Source organism: Passer domesticus, chromosome 9 (assembly GCF_036417665.1).
Source record: "Passer domesticus isolate bPasDom1 chromosome 9, bPasDom1.hap1, whole genome shotgun sequence".
Lineage (NCBI taxonomy): Eukaryota > Metazoa > Chordata > Aves > Passeriformes > Passeridae > Passer > Passer domesticus.
In genome coordinates this window covers 41,246,271-41,266,025 of record NC_087482.1, presented here as the reverse complement: position 1 = coordinate 41,266,025, position 19,755 = coordinate 41,246,271, and the positions used below count along the sequence as shown (strand labels likewise).

At 40.3% G+C, this 19,755-nt stretch overlaps 1 long non-coding RNA gene across 3 annotated transcripts; it reads right to left on the bottom strand.

The window, feature by feature from the left end:
- Positions 1-255: 255 nt before the first annotated feature.
- LOC135308165 (uncharacterized) lies at positions 256-17,728 on the bottom strand. Of its 3 annotated transcripts, none has more exons than XR_010368718.1 (5): positions 17,025-17,728; positions 13,524-14,099; positions 10,228-10,294; positions 9,986-10,109; positions 256-5,446 (listed from the first exon to the last, which is right to left on the bottom strand). It is a non-coding gene; the product is annotated as an uncharacterized LOC135308165 (long non-coding RNA). The 3 variants fall into 3 exon arrangements; XR_010368717.1 differs by lacking the exon at positions 17,025-17,728 and adding an exon at positions 15,590-16,981; XR_010368716.1 differs by lacking the exons at positions 13,524-14,099; positions 17,025-17,728 and having other exon boundaries at positions 10,228-13,479.
- Positions 17,729-19,755: the final 2,027 nt, after the last annotated feature.

Below are 19,755 nucleotides of genomic sequence, written 5' to 3'. Positions count from 1 at the left end.
GTTGTTTGTTTGTCCATACCCGAGGCACATGGAAAATCCCATTGTGAATCAGGGTGGATACAACTTTTCCTACTGGGTATTTTCGGTCATAAGGTGTTTGAATATCTTCTTGTAAAAAGATGAAATTTAAGCCTAATGGATAAGTGAAAAGCAATTAATAACTCAATAAACATCCTTTAGCCTCTCATTAAATTTCAAAATACAGTTTGGCAGAAAAGGGACATAATGCCAAAGAAAAGTGTATCTGTACAAATCCACAGGAGAGAGCACATGCATTCCCAAGTATAGTTTATTATTGAGAATAAAATATTCAGCTGCCAGATTTTGTTTGCTGATTTACAGAGCAGACTTACAGAAAGGCAAACTGTCCAGCAGTTCTGAATTCAGTTCAAATGGTGCTGAGTTTGCAGTTAATGATCTGGCCCAATTTGTTTTGCCACCCATGGAAAAAAAATCAGATCATGGGGAACTTGAAAAATACACTTGCAATCAATACATGGACAAATAATTTTCCCAGCCCCATTCATCCTCTTGTTGCAAATTATTTATACTTTTGATTAACTCCAGCAGTTCACTGACTGTAAGTAACTGGAAGTGCATCCCTTTCATAACAGGGAGGCTGCACAGACCCACAAGGGTGAAGGGTTTCCTTATAATTCTGCTCCATTTTCTTCAGCTGCAACTCGGACAAACAGCAAGAGATAAGGACCCCTTTGAATGAACTTTTTGGCTACTTTTAAATATCCCCATGAGCTGTTTTCTCTTTTCACAAAAATGTGGGAAAAGATGGGTTCTTCATCTGCCTGACCTACACAAGGTGCATGACCTTTCTGTGGCTGATAAGCTTTAAATCAAGCACATGAAAGTGCCTGATTCTGCAAGCAAACAATGATATTTTCTCCTAAGAAAAACATTAATCATTTGTCATTTGGTTTTTACATTTTGTTGTGGAAATAGATGCCTGTGACTCAAGTGAGTGAAGGCTCTTCACACATAAAAATATATTTGACTTTTTTTGGATATTTTGAGCAAATGTATTTCCAAAAATTAGGACTGTTTCATGCTGGGGGGAAAAAAGATAATTTATTCATCAAGTACCCTGGAATGTGATAACTAGCGGGCACCAGTTACATCTATTCAGTAAACTCCTTCTCAGGAAAGTTAACTTAGCTTTAAATTATTCATTTAGAGGTTGATACACTCTCCAGGAACAGTAGGAGATGTGGTGGGTGTGTTACATTTAAGGGGTAACAAATGCTCAAGCACAGAGAAACCTCCACTCAACCTTTAAATTGAAGAAAAAAAAAATTAATTTTAAGAAGCTTCATCCAAATTGTCTTTATATTTTCTTTTGCCATGATATGCCCTTTTCCTGTTCATTTGAGGGAAATGTTTGCTAGAATAATTGAGATTTTATTAATAAGAGATGCTACTGAGAAAATATAAATATCTGTTGCCACTAATTACACATCTGAACACCTACAAGATGTGATGTGCAGCATCAGCACTGTCCTGTTCAAGATGAAGAACTACAACCCATGATTGATGACATGTAATTAATACCACGCCTTGAAAGCTCAGATCAGACAAAACTCTTTCAATGTGTGTGTGATATCATCACATCCTGGTAAGGCTAAATGGGAAAATCAATGTTTGACAAGTAAAACCAGATCACAGCTTCATAGATTAATTATCTGTTTTATATAACTCTCTTGCCCTTTCATCCTTCCACACCCAAATTGTGTAATTCAATTAATTCCATGGACACCCTGATTTTACATATGAGGATGTGGTCTGGCATCTCCATCTGGAATGTAAATGGGGATTTTCCAGCTCAGGGGCATTGAGTAAATCTTGTTACTATCCCTTCTTTGTTAAGTCAAGTAATAAAATTCAGGGCTGAAGTTCTTTCAGGCTTAGATGCCACATTCTCCAAGGAACTGCATTTTGGGCTCTATTTTGCTTGTCCTCTGACATGTCCAGCACAAACCAGAAATTTGAACAAAACACTTCTACAGCTCTCTGCTCATAACTTCCCTACTCCCCAAGTGAAGCTTCAGGGACAGTTCAACTGGAATTGGCATAAATTTAGACAAATTTGAAAATAATTTTAAAGATGATCCAAAAAACCTATTCTTGTTTATGGAGGAAGATAATTTATTTTCAAAAAATACTACTGTATATATCAGAGTCACCAGGAGCAGCTCTAATTTCTGCTGAGACCATTTATGGAGATTTCAATTCCTTTATTTATTCCTTTATTAAATAAGGGAGATGCCATAGCAACCCCTGTCACACACTTCCATTCATGTATTGATTCAGCATTATTCAATCTGTATGTAGTTTCATTATTCATTATTCAACTTAATGTAGGTTTTAATGTGCCCATTGTCTCACATTGTGCTGTAGACTCTCAAAATCAAACCCATTCACTGCAATCCTCCTGCAGTTTGGGTTTCTGAATAACTTGGAGCAGAAAAACAACCACTCCTGAGAGCTGGCTTGGGTCTAAGTCTTTATCTATGAAGACTTTTCCCAAATCTTCTCCACTCAACTCCCATTTTGGATCATTTCCACCTAAAATACCAACCGGCCCAAAGCCCAGTCATTCATCTGAATTAAGCAAATTTGTAGTGAAGTCAAATCAATCACTTTGGGACAGTGTTGCTCTGGCACACTTCCAGCAAAATCCTGTGCTTTTCATAGCACACTCATCTTCTCAGCACAAATTGTTTTATAAAAGTAATGTTTCTCAGTATAATTTCATTTTTTTTCCTATAGTAAACATTTTCAGCCATTCACCAAAGTGGGGTTAGTCCCTTTGGTTATACAATTCATACCCTAAGACCATAAAACATGGATCATAACAGCTTTCCTATAAAGACCAGAAGTGGCTAGTGGGATGGCAATAATTTTGCTTGTGAATATCAGAAAGAGCCTCTCCAACAGTCCATCCACACAATTCCACAACACCACTGATGGCACCAGAACCAAGTGTGAGCTTAAAACACGGGAGCAGTTCAGTGCCTGAAGCCCAGGCTGGAGCCTCCCACCCAAACCTGACATCCAACCAGCACATCAATTATCTGTGTAGTTGCTCTTAGGCTGTTGTGCAGCTTTCTGCTCCTTCCTGAGTTCTCCTGGAGCCACTCCTCCTGGAGTTCAGTGGTACCAAGGGTTTATTCCTGCAAGCCCTGCCTTTGCTCTGTGGGGAGCTTGCTCTTCGTGCATGCCAAACCATTCCAGATGCTCCATGACCACATTAGCCAGGCTCCAAAGCTGCCTTAGGAAAAGCAGAGTGAATTAGTTCAGCCTTGGATGTGCATTAGAGTGATCCCAGAGTTAGAGCAGCCCAGGCTGTGGGCATAGCAACCTCTCACATAGACAATCATCCAGTGCTGACACACTCTGGGAAGTTTTCCTTTGAGTTCTTACCTCCCCTAGGAGCTCACTCTTTTTGCCTGTTAAGGCTTTGATGCAAAAGAGAAGAGCTGCTCACCCTCAATGTGACAGAAAGTTGGATAACCCCTTTTAATGGAATATGGCATGTGCATCTGCCAAGGCTGGGGCATATCACACATCTGTTTTCTGGCACTAGCCTGGGAGCAGAGCTGCTCTGAGCTGCTATCAACACCATCAGCTCCCTTCCTAAACATCAGCTCCCTTCCTGAACACCCAGGGATGGTTCTCCCAGGAAGGGAGCAGGGAGAGATCAAATCAGGGTCCTGAGCAACAGCAGCAGGAATCTTACCAGCACACAGATTTGGTGGGGTGTCAGCAGGACACCACAGAGAGCAGTTTGCCCACACAGATGTCCACTCACTACACATGCAGGAAATAGAAGACAAGAGAATGAGAGGAAAAGAGAACAATCCTCTTGTAAAAGCTTTGTTTGCATCAAACGTTGTTGACAAGCCTGACCCAAACTCTTCTCCCCAAACAAGCTGTGACTAACAGCAGTGGTGACATTGACCATATTGGTTTGGTGTTCTGGTCATGCTCTGAATATTAACAGATCTGAATCTTAAAATCCCAGATCTGTGTCTGCCTTGTGAGGTGCCTCAGCAGGCAGCTGTATCCTTAGTTTTAATGAAGACTCAAAAAACCAAAAGGTTTCTTTCCTTAATATTCATTATCCTTCCAGGATGGAGGCTTGAAAGGCACAGGACCAGGCAGTGATTAATTATTAGGAAAAACCTACTGGGATAACACCTAAATTTAAGTAATTTCATTAGTTTCCTCCTTTGGGAGTAAATCTTTCTTGTGTGTTATGTCAGCTGAGGAAAACTATGGAACCAGAAGTTTCCCTACCAAGAATAATTTACCAGGTTTAAAGGATTGTTAGAATAGTAATTTTACTCATCTAATTGTATTTCTAGTCCAAAAGATTACATAAATAAGAACAAAAATGAGAGTTTCATATAGACTGAAACACTGCTCACTCTCCAAAAAAAATGCAATCAATATCTTTGGGGTAGTTCAGAGAGTGAACATATAATCATAAAATACAGGAACAGAATGTGTTAGCAGGGACTGAAAAAAACCAGAACAAATGACATGGCTTCAGCACGTAACCCAGGAAACAAAAATACCTCATTCAGCTGGCATTTTTCAAAGTGATATATGTCAATACTGTTGTTCCCTTGTAGGTTAACTAAATCTATCAAGAATGGATACAGTCTAAGACTTGGTAGAACAGTCTCTCTTTACAGCTTGCTTTCTTGACAAAGTTCCATTTCTATTACAGGAGGCCAGCAGTTAAAGAGAGTCACATATCTCTAGCTTGCTATTGTCTGCTTGCCTTTGATTTTTATAAATTTTTACCATAGTATAATCAGAGCTTTCAACACTGAAAACATGCATTCTCTTTTGTTAACACTTTAAAATTTGAAAACTTAGCAGCAGGAGGTTAAATCAAAAATCGCTTGCCCTTATTATCTCATTCAGTGGAGGAAAAAGTAACAATAAAAAGCCTTTTGTTAGAGAAAGCAAGAGTTTTAGTCACCACAAACAGCACCAGCACAAGGGATTGTTAAACAACAGCCTGACAATTGCTGATCCTGAAAGGGGGAAAATGGCACAAGTCTGAAGAAAAGGGATGAAACTGCTTCTTCTTTTCTGCTTGCAAAGAGAATATGGAGCATCAGAAAGCTTTGTAGCACTTATACATAAATATGAAACAAAACATCATGTGGCTTTCTATGATTGTGGATATGAAAATCTGGACATGTGGCACAAGGCTGCCCTGCACACAGGACAGGGTGGAGGGTGTGTGTGCCAAGGCTCGTGGATGAGAATATTTCCAGGTGGAAATCTCTGGGTCTGCAGGAAGGTTCTTCTTGCAGCCTGACAACTCCTTGATGCAGTCTGTTGGTGTGACAGGCCAGGGTGAGCACGTTGTGCATTAATTGTGCTTCTATCCTGCAGCTCCAGGAGTCCTCATGAGCTAAGTGACACAAGGAGATTTGCAATGTTAAGTAACAGCCACAATACAATGTACTCAAGAGAACACTGTGCCTGTCTTAACAAATTTCCTCTTTCTCTTTGTACCACTCCACTTTTTCATGGAGGGATAAACTACCTCAAGTCTTCCTGGACTATTCCCCTTTTTGATACTGTGCCAACTCACAGTCATCCCTTTGTCCTCCAAGGACATTAATTGCAATCTGTGGGTCCAGTGAGCTATCTGAAGTAACTTTAAAAAAAATCACCCAAAAAACAGTGGAGGAAAGAGGTTGTGAAGGAGAAGCAGCATTAGCCTTTACAGCTGGCAGCAGCTGCAGCTGCCCAGCTCTGTGGCACCCCCAAACCCTCTGTTGGCTCCAGCACCCAGCAAGTGGCTGGGTAAGACTCCAGGCAAAAAGCCACCACTAAGCTCTGTGCTGTCATGTAACAAATCCAAGGCTTGTTAGTTTAATGCTGCCTTTGGTGTGTCTGCACTCCATAACATTCACAGCAGCAACTGCAGTGCAGACTCACCCAGGGAGAGGCCAACAGATGTGGTGAGCTGTGCTCACAGCTAGAAGTGCAAAGTGTTTGATCAGCTGCGTGTAGATAATTAGTTCTATAATTTAAAAAGTTTCTGTTATTCCTTAACATCCACGCTAAGCTGCAGCTACAGAAATGCTGCTCTAAATACCAACTGTCAGAAGAAATTTTCATTCCCCAGAATTTTATTTTTAATTTAAGGAAGAACTGAAAACAAAAGAAATTTATAAGAATGATCACACGACTCACAGGCCAACCTTATATTATTTCTGTAAGTTGTAATTAAAATTTTAAAAAAAGGTTGATTCCCAAATATTATTCAAATAATTCGTTAAGAAGTAAAGTGCTAGATATTAAGTGAGGTGGTCTTCCAAAACAAATATCTACATCTTTCTGTTGGAAAATTATTTAGACCACAACAGCTCTGAACTTTGATAGCTGCAAGCATGTAAAAACCACATTGCTTGATCACACTTGCCTAATTTTTGCATAGCACAATGAATTTTAATATTAATTCCAGCCAGCTCTGTTCACTGGTCAGCTGTGGGTGGGCTACTGTTATGTTTGTGTAGCTGCAATCAATGAATATCCAGAGGATAACTTGCTCACAGCTCCCTCACACCATCTCAGAGAGAATTTTGTGTGTGAGAACAAAAGAGTTCCCGTTGCAACCCAAACTGTGGTTCCAGCTGGAAAGGAACCTGTAAGAACAGCACCTTTTCCTGTGCCCTATGTCCTTTTCAGACACCACTCACCTTATCCTGCTGAGTATTATGACAAATTATTTTGATTCTTCTCAGCTCCTGAGAGCCAAGTCAGAGGTAAGAGGGGAATGTAAGCCGCCTCCTTTGTATCAGCATCCTAAAAGCTGTTAAATAAGTTTTAGTCTTGGGCAGGTGCATTAAAATCTGAAGGTATTGAGGCATTGATTAGGCCCTAATTTGGCATTGAATCTTCATCTTTATTGTCAGTGCCTGTGTTAGAAAATAGGCATTTTGACTTCCAGAGTACAGGCTGGAATTTGGAAAAGGAACAGAACACATTTCTTATCATCAACTTAAAAGGTTTTATACTGGGTCCTTGAGTGACAAATACAAAACTTTATAAATATCATATTTATGGCCATTCACTGAAGCAGAACAGCAATGTTGATATTGAACATTTCTGTGCCCTTCATAGCTTTGCTGTACAAAAGCCTGAAAATGTTTGAATGAGTCCTCTGATATTTCTCTGCATCCTATTGGTGATGTTACTACTGTCTTCTTTTTTATTTCTCTAGAGCTTTTAAATAAAAGTATGCATCTCTTTGGGGAATATATGAAAAAAAAATATTAAAGCACTGCCCAGTGCAGTGTATCTGTAATTTAATCAAGAGTTACCCATTGTACTAGTTCTCAATACCCACAGCCAAATAAAGGCTTTTTAAATTTTCAATACATGAAAATGCACCTGTGCCTGGCTCTAAAAAAGAGGCAGTATTGAATTTCTTCTGAATTGCACCACTTAGTGTCCAGCAGAAAACCTGGTGATATGAACTAGTAGGTACTAGTTCTGTGCTTTTACGTGGAAGAGAACTTTAAAAGAAGTCATATTATCAACTCATTTGTGCAAATGAGAATGGTGTTTTCCAAGACAACAGCAAGCAAGTGCTGTAGAGCAGAGTTCGTGCTGCAGGTGAGAAATGGCCACCAAGGGCTCTGGGGTTATCTGCTCACAGGCTCTCCCTCTCCAGGGCTTGATGGGGGTACCTGGGCATTTGCAGAACCATGACTGATCTCAGTCATGTAAAATGATGATCAGCAGGTTTGCTCAAATATGAAGGGGTTAGACTTGATCAATCATCACCACTGCTGCTCTGTCCTTCTTTATTCTCACTTTAGGTAAAAGGCCAAAGGGACTGTAGCCTTTGCTGTAACCTTTTAATCACCTCTTTGATGGGAATGGAGCTCCTGGCCAAAGGAAATCAGTAGGTTTGGGGCTGATTTAAGGTGTGAACACCAGACACTAGTAGTGCTCTCCTTCACTTTTGGAGAGAGGGGTGGCTGGGGATATGGAAACACCTGGAGGCTCATGTAAAAATTAACTTGGAATTTAAAGGGGGGAAAAAAAATTATGGGCTGATTTTTCTCTCAACGAGGGAAAGGATGCTCTGTGGAGCATGTGATTGCTTTGTGCTGCCAAGTAACCTGCAGATACACTTCAGAAGCAGGGGATTAACAGTGCTGTTTGTTTTGTGTTTCTTGATAGATTACCTATGATAAGGACCTTGAGATTCAGATTTGGAAGGCTTACTTAAAAAGTTTCCTTTGTATATACAGTGTCCTATGTGTATAGAGCAAAACATACATTCAACCTCGATACCCTTGTTTAATAATGTAGAATGTTCCTGTTAGTTTTGTATTGGTTTCTTAATCATGACATCAGGTGTCTTTGTTACAGAAATATAATAAATGAACTTCTGCCTTCAAACTACCCTTATAGAGAGCAGTTTTTGCTGTAAGGGAGATGCATTGAAGTGGCTGCTGTGTCAGCAATGCTCCTTCATCACACAGTGCTGTGTCACTACAGAGTAGTATGACCACAGAGAGCTCCTTCCCATCCTTCCACAAAGTTCTATTAGCCTGTGAGGGAAAGGACATTCCAAAATAACCTAAGGAAAATTATTTTCAAAGCAAATCCACATTTTTTTTCTGAATATGTAGGCAGAAATATTAGTAATAGCAAATCCTTTCCTTACTACCATTCTTGAACTGCACTCTGGAAACTTTTTATTTACAACACTTGAAAGTAGGTACCAGTCTTCAGCAACTGGTGTGCAGTAAAATGCTCTTCTTTGCATCTGCAAAATGCATATGAAAGTTTAATCAACATATCAGATGGCAGAGTTTTTAAGGCTTTAACCTCGTTGCCAACTAATAGTAGTTCTCTTACCTAATGTTCATGAGTGTTCAGAAGGACTATTGTTTTTAAATCATTAATGACACCCCAAGGCTACTGCAGCAGCCACCCTATATATTAATATAAATGTTTTAAGGAACCTAAGCACAGTCAAGCTCTCTTAAAACCAAAAGACTGACTTCATTTGAACTCAAACATATGCTTAGAGCTATGCATACATTGAAGTGTTCTGCTGAGTGGCATTTTTCTTCAAAGAACAGCCCTGTTAACTTCAATAAGACAATTTATATGATCATGTTCTCCTAGTCTTAAAGTATAAATTTACAATCCATTAATCACGAGCCCAAACCTATGAAATATCATTATAATGAACTTATTCAATAAAGTTCACCTTTACTCACTTCTAAATCTGACAATATATCTAGAAGGAATCTGAAGAACATGGGATTGCAATATTAAAGGGCACTGAGTACAGAATTTTAGAAGCCACATTCATAAACTGGGGTGTTTCTTTTCCTTTTTGTTGGCCAGGGCATTTAAAGGAAATCTTGATGCCACTTCAAATAAGCTTTTACATCCAAACAAAGGCACTTGTGACTAACACATCAATGTTTGCTGCAACTCAAACAATGGAAAGGAACAATCTAAAAATGCTGAAGCACTTTCCAGCCTTTTTATAAAACACAGAAAGCAAGTTGTGTATCAAAGCTTTCTCTGAATTATGCTTAAAAAGACAATTTTATTAATATTAAATTGGCCATACCACACCTTTTGATTAAGCAAAGACTTTCAGTTTCCCCATGAGTGAGAGCATCTTTATTCCCACTCTCTAATGCAAGATCTTGTGAAAGGGCATTACCTTTGCCAAATGTCCATTTTGGGATCAGGAACATTGTTCCTGATCAACTGAGAAACTAAGGCTGAGCAGAGAGAGGTTTCAGGAATCCATCATGTGGTGAGCAGCAGGATGCAGGGAGCCTGAAGCACACAGAGACCAAAATCACTGGAGCAGCCAGCCAGGGCTGCAGAGCTGCAGCAGGGACACACAGGGGACCAGGAAGAAGAGGCAGCAACTTCTGCAGCTCAGAAAGTCACTTACCAGGTTTGTATGGGTGCAAACAATCACCAGAGGTGTGGTGGAAATGGAAAGGAGGAGTTGTTATTAATATTTCATCTGGTGTAGTCACCTTCAGGTTTGTTTATGCACCAAGTGAGCATGTCTCCTGAAATGAAACAGCAAAAAAAAAAAAGTGTAAATTGAGTTGGAGCTCAGAGCTCACATGCCACATATTGCAGCAAAACCTGAGGGGTGCACACTGGAGTAGGGGAGAGGGGCCTCACCTGGCTGGGGACTGTGTGCATCCCCTAGAGAAAGGGTGATTCCCCTGCAGCACAACCCAGAGCAGATCTGAAAAACAATGGACATTCACCATGCTGGATTTTCTGCTGTACAAAAATTTAAGAAAGCAACAAAGTGAAGACAATGAGAAATTCACCTTTTATCCTGGACTTCAGGCTGACCCCCGCCCCCAAATCTCCTCCTTTCCATTTATTTTCCTTAATTAGAAAATGGAAAATAATGTTTTTCCCTTTCAGTGAAAAAATTCCTCATTTCCTACTTTGTGGCCCAGCCTTCAGTGGTTCTTGGAATATCAGTGAGATTTGGATAGACATCTGGAGGGCTTGGAGGGAATCAGGTGACTTTAAAAACTAGAGACAGAGCAAGAGGGAGAGGAGACAGATGGGTGTGGGCTGGGGGCAGAACCTCTTTGAGCAGCACAGATGCTCCAGAGGAGAATGTGTGTCTGCAGCCTTACACCAGTTGTGGGCAGTCAGATCAGGCATGAATGGGAAATATTTGTAGTGGGAGTGGAAGGAGGAATCATGGATTTGGGCATCTGAACCTCTTAAATTCTTTCAGCAGTCCTTGGCTAAATTCTGCTCTCAGTGCCGTGGGGTCATATCTGTAAACAGATTCACAGGCCCACCCAGACCAGCTGTATGCTGCAGTGCCATTGCCTGATCTGGCTGATCTGAGCTCTTCAAAGGGATTCAGGCACTTGATTTGTTTGAAAATACAGGTACTGGCACTCTAAGAAGTCCTGCCAGAGATTTCCAGGGTGACAGGTTTTCATCCATGGTTTCACAGCTATTGTCATAACAGAGTACTCTTCTTATGGGTCTGGGAAAAACAGTTTTCTTGGTTTACATCTAAATAATGGCAATACCTGTAAAACTAATTATTAATGATGCTAAGAAGTTAATTCTTTCAGGATAATGCATCACATACTGTTAACCTCTAAGTGAGATGAAAGGAGAGAAAGATGTGCTGGTTGAACAGCAAGAGCATCAGCAGCTTTTCAGATACTTTTCTCCTTGCTACTCATCCTCTCAAGCTGTAGTGAGTTAAAAGGTAGAAGAGAGCAGAGAAGTTCTTAGGTCAAAATATTACCAGGTAGCTAATCACAGAAGAGAAAAAGAAGTCTCTCAAGAAAACTCAGAACAAGGAACAAAGGCCTAGTAATTTACAAGCCTTCTGCTAAAAACAGACACTGTAACATGTTTTCATTGCATTTTCAGCAACAATCCCTACTTTTCATTGAAAAATGAGGAAAAGAATGCTTGGCTATTGCATCTATCAGCAGTGCTTGCAATATTCATCTACTTGACCTGGCACTGGGAGAAAGAGAAATGAATTAAAGTTCTGGTTGGAAAGGAGGGGGAGGAATATTTGAGTAGGTATTGTGCTTTGCTAGAAGCAGGGAGATGTTCATATTGCATTTTGGGTTTGTCGTTTGAAATAATTGACAGGATGCTCAGAGCAGTAAATGGTTATTTCTAGTTTCTTCTATTCTGGTCTAATAAATAAAGTAGGGAATGCACTCAGCCTTTAGGTCCTTAGACTGGCTTTGGTTTTCTTACTTATATACTACCTGCAGCCTTAAATATTTGCCTGGTTTGGGTATGTAATGAGTTGCTAATTTCATTGCTGGCTGTAAGCATGACAGAAATCATTACATCATGCCTCATATGAAGAAATCTCCTTTAATTTCAACATGCCTCAGTTACTATATTCAGGCTATTGTGTAGCATAATCATCTCTTATTACCACACACTGCACTTCAGAACTGGCAAAGAAGTGCCCTTTAAATTGAAATCAAGTTCTTCTTCAACTGTTTGCACCATCTGAGGCAAGGCTGCTTTTAGTCTGATTTTCTTTCTCAAGACTGCCTCTCTTGCTATGAGTATCACTCAGTTGAACAGCTCTATCCTTAGACTTCACAGAAAGGCCTGCAGGAGCATCTGGGCAGGACTCAGCACCATGTGCCTCTGAGACAAGGAGTGAAAAATGTCACGGGCTGCATCCCAGACTGCTGACAGAGCAGGCAGCAGCAGGGGGAGGCAGACAGGAGCAGTTCAGGGGTGGATACAGTCCCCAAAGTGATGTATTCTGAAGTTAGACAGAAAGGAAAAAGCCATCAGGAAATGTGTTTGCTAACACTATTCCAAGTCCTCATGAGAAAAGGAAATCTCTCCTTTAATTTATAGCAGTGAGAAGTGTTATCCCCGTTTGGCTGTCAGAGTCTATTAAGAGCACTGCTTGCTAAATGGCTTATCTAAATTGCTCAAGGTGCTTTTTGAGGCTGATATGACTGGGCCCATTAAAAGGACTGCTGAACTGAGGCCCAGAGATGCACCTCTTCTAAGCCTGCAGCCCCTGGATCCTGCACAAACCAACTTCTGTTGTGTCTGTGCAAGATGATTCTGGTTGGGAGTGGATTTGGGCAAACTCCTCCATAGGATTGTTATGATTCAGCACAGGTAAGTTGAAGATGTCTGTGCTCATCTCAGGAAGAAATGGATTTGAAACCTGAAGGAGGATGGACTTGAGTTTACTGGTGTTCCTTCCAGACAGACCATGAGAATGAATAAAGGTGAGATCCCTCTCACAGTGGGACCATCAATGAGGATGGACAAGCCTGGCCTTGGGAGTGGGGTTGAACCTTGTATAGACAGGCAATAAAGGACCTCAAAAAATGTTCCCTTAGAAGGAGAAGAAAAGCCTCTTTAATTAGATTTGTCCTATATAAAACATAGGGCTGCCTTTCAAGGCACAGAATTTCATGGGCAGACAGAAGGGTGACCACGGAAGCAGACATTTCCATTAGGTGAAGAAATAGCACATTATGCCGCTCTGGTTTAGTCTGCTGCTCCTGAATTTTCTCTCTTTAAATGGCTGTATAAATCTAGTGGCAAAAGCAGGCAGTTTGTCAATGAGTGACTAACACCAGAGCAGTGCACTGTCTCACCATCCTCTGGCAGCTATTACACCTGAGCAGTATTTTCTGGGAGAAACTTGCAAATATGTGTAGGCTGGAGCTTTCAAAATAGACTAAGGGAAGCTTTACTCTTCCATTTCTAAACTGACAAACTAACTTTCAACACATCTTTTTCAAAGGTTAATGATTTTAATTTAGAAAAAATTCTCTATATTGTAACTCAGTGTTAATCACACAACCAAAAAGTTTCTCTGAATTCCTGGATGTGCTATTGCTTCCTGCTCAGGGAGAACTTCTGGAAGTATCATGTAAGTGAACAAGCCCAGCCTGAACAGCCCATTGTTGTAGGCTACTTACATGATCCAAAAATCATTTCTATGTGACTACCCTGAAGTTTTCTTCCTAATTTTAATGCTGCAACCTAAAAATAAAATACAAAATAAACACTTCAAGCTTTCATTTCATATATTTCCCACCTTCACAGACCATATGACAGAAGACAATCTTTGCCATCCCAGGAGGTCATGATGACCTCTCTGGAAACCAAACAACAAAATGTGTCCATCTGGAAGATTAGAGAGTAAAGGGGTTTTTTTTTCAACTATGCATCATCCCATATGAAGCTTTGGTTTCACAAATGAACTAGAAGCCCTCAATATTTTTTCACTAATAAGAGAGGAAGGCTGGGGTCCCAAAAATGATTGTTCTCAGCAGTGTTTTTCTGAGATATCCAAGACAGCCTCAGGTTAGTGGTGTGATCAACCCTTTGTCACAGCATAGAAGAATCATTTTTTAAAGGAACAGAAGGAAATCTTTGCCCAAACTGGTTTGCAGCCCTTGTCCTGAGGGTTTAAACAATTCTGACAGCAGCAGGTTGGTTCTCAGCAGCACAGACGTTCCTCACTATGTACAGAGAGCTGGCTTCCTGCTGCACTGTTAAAGATAAATTACAATACAGCAGTTATTACCTGGGAGACTGTGCATTGAATACAGCACTCTATAAAGACCTGGCACTTTAGTAGAAGAACAGATATTTGAAAACAATATCAGCTTAATTTCCCTTTCTTCTCCATGCAAAAAAAGCTATAAAGTGTTAGGTCTTTCCTGTAATTTGCTTAATTGATTAACTTGATTGATGTAGAGACTGAACAAAGGGTAAGGCAATGAAAAACAGGCCATTATCTTCATTTGTTAGCATAGTTCGATTTTGTGTAAATATATTGTTTCAAATTTATTCAGATTCTTACACTGGAGAGCATTTTTCAAAAGCAAACAATTTTTACTAGCAAAAGATTTGTCACCAGAAATTTCACTCCCCAAAGGTAAAGAGAAGCTGATTTAACCAGCTACATATTGGAGGAATCAAAGTGCAATCATAAGAAAGAGGGTGACTGCAAAATGAGCCATGTGATGGAGAGTGCTGCTCCTCCTGCTCCCAGAAGCTGAGAAGCCACTGCTCTGTTTGGACTGACACCTTTTCCAGCATGTCAAATAGAAAATTAATGCTCTATTTGTTGAGCTGATCCTTGGTGGCTGCATTTTACTGAAGTACAAGATCCACTTTGTAAAGCAGTTGTTCTTTTGGTAATTGTGCTCTGCTTCATTTAGGAAACATTCAGAGCAGGGTGAATTGTGCCTACAGTGAGAACAGGCATTTGGCTTTCAGATTTTGATTGTGCCATTAAAAAATGGGGAAAGATTGCCACTCAGAAAGCAGATCTTGATAAATAATATGCTGGAAGAGTTGGAAGCAGTGTGGAGAAAAGCACAACCACACCAATTGCCTTAATTATTGACTGAAGAAAAACACTTTTGTCCCAGGAATATCAGTACAGAAGGAGGATGGCTCTGAAGTAAATGTATGTTCTTTCCTGTTCATTGTGGCATTGCTTTAATTTCACAACTCAGTAGCCCAGGGCTCACCTGAGTTCCCAAAGAATTGAATAATTGATCCATAATTAATGGGTGCACGAAGCAGCAAAACAGGAGCAGAATACTGGTTAATACAAGAGTCAACTATGGGGAATGAGGCCGTGTACTTGTCCAGCTTTTGGAAATTGTTTTATTAAATTCTATTAGATCTATGTGGCCATATGCAGAAAGACACTTTTAAAAGCACAAGGCATTTGGAAAAATGCTGTGTACCTATGCCAAATTACTTTCTGTGAAGCATAATCCTAGAAATTCAGTAAAGGCACACAGAGTTGTGTGCAGGATGATTCAAATTCACTTCATAGCCACAGTGATCATGAGCTTTTCTTTGTACAGATGGAACGAACTTGTGGCACTTTCACATTGAATCACACACAAGGCATCTCAAAGTTTATACGAAAAATAAAATTTCAGCACAGAGGCTTCACCCTGCCCTTATCTTTCCCCCAAAGTTCAATCCACATTGTGAAACAAAGCAGATTATTTGTTACCTGGCCTCTGAGCATGTGGCAGTACTCAAGTAACCCTCCTTGCTTCCTGGGGCTGTGGAGGAGATGACCTCCTTGCTTCCAACCCCACCACTGCTGCAAGGGAGATCCATCCAAAGGCTTCCCATCTTCTGGATTTTCCCTGTGCCATCCTCGTGCCAGCGTTGTGCACCCACATGCATCTGTGCTCCCTGAGCATGGGCATGTACTCTGCAATTAGCTCCAGTCTGAGCACTCAGGTTACCATAACACCCAGCTCTCAGCTACCAACAGATGGCATTTATAGATGCACAGAGCCTGGAAGGTGATCCTCTACAGCAAGTTTATTTCTGTAAGCCTTTCAGAGTCATATGGAAATTATAGAGAGTATTAATCCATTGATCTGCTGAGCAAGAGGAACAGCAAACTGGCTTGTTGGCTCTTACTGGGATTTTTAGCAAATGAAAACCAATATAGGTTGGCAACTAAGCCTACACTGCTTGTTTTAGAACACTGACTGTGACCTGATGGCTGTAATTCACTCTCAGGGTTGTCTCACCTCTTATTTCTCTGAGCATTATTAAAATATTCCCAAGCAGAGGAATCCCAGAGAGCTGCATGGGCATCTCCCCACCCTGCAAGGCACCAAACACCTCCTGCATGACTCATGTACACTTTGGATATCAGCCAGCAATGTGCAACTGGAGAGCAAAAGTGAATTTAAGAGGCAAAGATTCATAGAACAGAATCTTAGAATGCATGATTCCAGGCTGAAAACAGAGAACAGACTGAAAACAGGGGTCCTGTCCAGCTCTCAGCACTGCCAGTCTCTGAGAGCCTCGAGCTGACAGCAGTTTGGATTCTAAAATAAAGACTCCATTTCCCCATGTACAGCAGATGGAACTAAATGACAGAATGTGGATAAATATAGAAGGCTAAAAAATATAATATCTATTTGAAGCAGATAAATCACCAGGCTTGTTACAAAGGCACCCAGAAGGAGCTGACCAGCCCCAGCCAAGCTCTCCCTGTGCTCATGCAAGGGGACAGGCACTGCCAAGGATCTGCATGTGGAACAACTCCTGAGATACCTGGGCTCTGGTTAGCAGTGATAGGATCACACACATGAACATGAGACAACTTCAGCCAGGCAGCAATTCTGATCCCTGACTTCTGATAAAGCTGGGTCCCATGTGTGTGTAACATGAGAGCTATTTAGAAAAGAGTGTGAAATTCTGTATCAAATTTCAGCTTAGCATCTTTGAAAACTGCTGGGTTAAGTTTGGATTTTTTTACTTCATGCTTTTTTGTTGATGCTAGAATTCACCAGTAGGTAGAATCTAAATGCAGTCTAACATCAGAATGAATCTGCCTCATTTAAAAGAATGTGCCAGAACTCGTTTGTTCAACTGAAGCATAAAAATTCCAAATAATTAACATAAACACAAGTATCATCTACCTTATGGAGATGGATTCCTGTCAGGTGGGTGTTCACTGTTTCAGTGTGCATAGCCAGATGCTCTAGTCATTCTTTTAAAGGACCTAGAACATTTATAATGATTAATCACATTTCTAAAGCAGTAATGTATGCTACCATCTGTTTAATTAAATCTCACACTTCCAGACATACGCCAGTCAGCTCACAGGGGTCAAACACTATTTTTCCCCTTTTTACATGAGGGAGCAATTGGTTTACACCATTATACCTTTTCTGCAGTCCTTCTGGTCTTAGGTACCAGCCACCACTCGAGAGATGACTGACAGCATGACAGGAGACAAAGCTATTTTAAAAGGTAGTTCTGACCTCTGCTCTTGCCTTCTCTGTAATTACTCTGTGTTTTTTCAGCACCTGTTACTTTGTACCTGAGACAGCTGTGAGTATCTTATGCTGAAGTGAGCTAAGAGAACAAACTCAACAGGTCATGAAGAAACTAAACTCCTCCAGAAATGTTTTCTCGCTTCTTCACATGCTTGAGTTCACACGCCCAGAGACTCATTTAAGTCAGTGTAAAAAAGGATTTTGACAGGGCTGCATGTATCATCTGATCCTGTCCATTGCAGGAGATTTGTCACTATGATTTTTGGGTTGTTTTATACATGCCTAAAGCCCTTCTTACCCATTTTCTTGTACTGATTAAGGTCCTGGTTGAAATTGCTAAAAAAAAAGAAAAAAAAAAGCAGCCTTAGGGATTTTAAAGATTATTATCTCCTACTTTCATTTTGTAGCAATACTAAAGTATCTGAGTTTGAAATATTACATTTAATGTAAACTGCTGAAGCGTGCTTTAGATTTCAGCTTGAACTTTACATACCACAACTTGCACAGATTTCCACTTTATTAGCATTGTTATTATGGTTTTTTCCTTTGATTTTTTGTTTAAATAAAGGAATTGCTGAACTGACAAAATCTTCCATGATGCAGTATCTCTGGAGAACTCCTGACCTCCAAGCTGCACAAGCTGTTTGAACCCCACCTGCTGCCTTCTGCCAGGGATGTGCCAGCCCTCCTGCCCAGGTAGAAACAATGAATATTTCTGTTGCACTGATTCTTCTTCAAAGTGAGACAAATTGTTCTAAAACATAACTATTTCTTCAAATAATGTCCTGAAGCATGTGTCAGGATCCTTACACTGGCTGGCTGCTGAAGCTGCTGTAGACACAACTGAGGAGCTATTTCAATATATCAGGGTGCATCCATTCCTACTCAGATAGCACTCCCAGAAAATGGCTTGGTTGCCCAAAGGAAAATTGCTACACTGACAAACTTGATGGCTGGTTTATGTTAGAGTGAGATTAAGCAGATTTATTACCTAGCTAGTTTAGTAAAATCTTTATCTATCCAGTGCTTGGCCATTTTGGTAAATCAAATTTAAAACTTAAATTCAAACTGTTTCTTGAAGGAGAATGACAACCAATGACAGCATCTAGTGAGGAGATTACTGGCAAATATTACACCTGATGTAATCCTGTCTTTGGCAGACTGTCTCAAACAAGGATAAAATAAAAGCATCCTGCTCACTAAAGCATCAAGGCTGATGATTGCTACAGCTGAAATGCAGGTCTGGACTGAACACAACATGATCAGCTAAGGCAATGTGTGTTCTGAACTGAAGGGTTTTATTAAAGAGGCCCAAAATAAGCAGGTAATTTTTAGAACTAATTTCAGAAACATTGCAAACTGAAGTCAGAAGAAAATCTGCTTTCAACTTCCCTGGAAGATTTCACCTCCAGTGGCCAATCAGTCTCAAGTTTCCCACTTATAACACCTGTAGCTGGGCATTCTGACTACAAACAATAACTAGTATAGACATATATTAAATGAAAACAAATAGATTTATCATAATGTGAAATTTTGGAACATTACATGGCATTAATGTCTCTGACACATCTGAGCTATTTCTTCTTGAACAGATGGTGACATTACAGTCACCACAAACACTGAAGAAAAATTGAAAGAAAATATAGTTTTACACACAAAATTTAGAGTTTGTGTGATGAAAAACATTGTTAATGCAGTCTAACACTCCATTTTGAAGCCTGCCCATATTTAAAACCTAAATCATGAGCAGAGAACACAGCTTTGAAGTCTAATAATCCATGCACAATGAGTTATTGCAAGCAGGTGAAAGCAAAAAATCTCTTAAAAGTTTTGCTGAAAGATCTGTCTTCATCATTGGTTTTCTAACATTTAGTGACTTTTAGAGTTCTCCTAGAAAGGAGAGATTAAAAATGCATCTGTATGAGACTAGAGCCAGGTTCTCTTATTCTCCTGAAATCTCTGCCAGAACTGGATCTGGAGTAAGAAAACCTCTCCACAATCTCACGTAGAACCACAGAGATAAAAACCTTTAGAAAAAAACTGATCTCAACCCATGACTTGGAAATAATTCCTTGTGGATTCCAGGTTTGGATGTTTGTGTACATGGATGCTCAGGTTCCCAAGGCAACAGTGTAAACCGTGGGACTGTGCCCCACACAGCAGGATGGGTTCTGTCTTGTCAAGAGGCCACTGCCCCAGTCTGTCACCTGTCACATGGATGTAAGCTCACCACGGTGGGGATAACTGGATGGCCACTAGACTCACTTGTTTTCTCTTTGGTCTGTTACATAACCTGAGACTGGTGCACTTAATGCACTCAGAAAATGAATGAGTTTAGCAATCTTTCATAAATTGTTCTCCTATCCCTGCA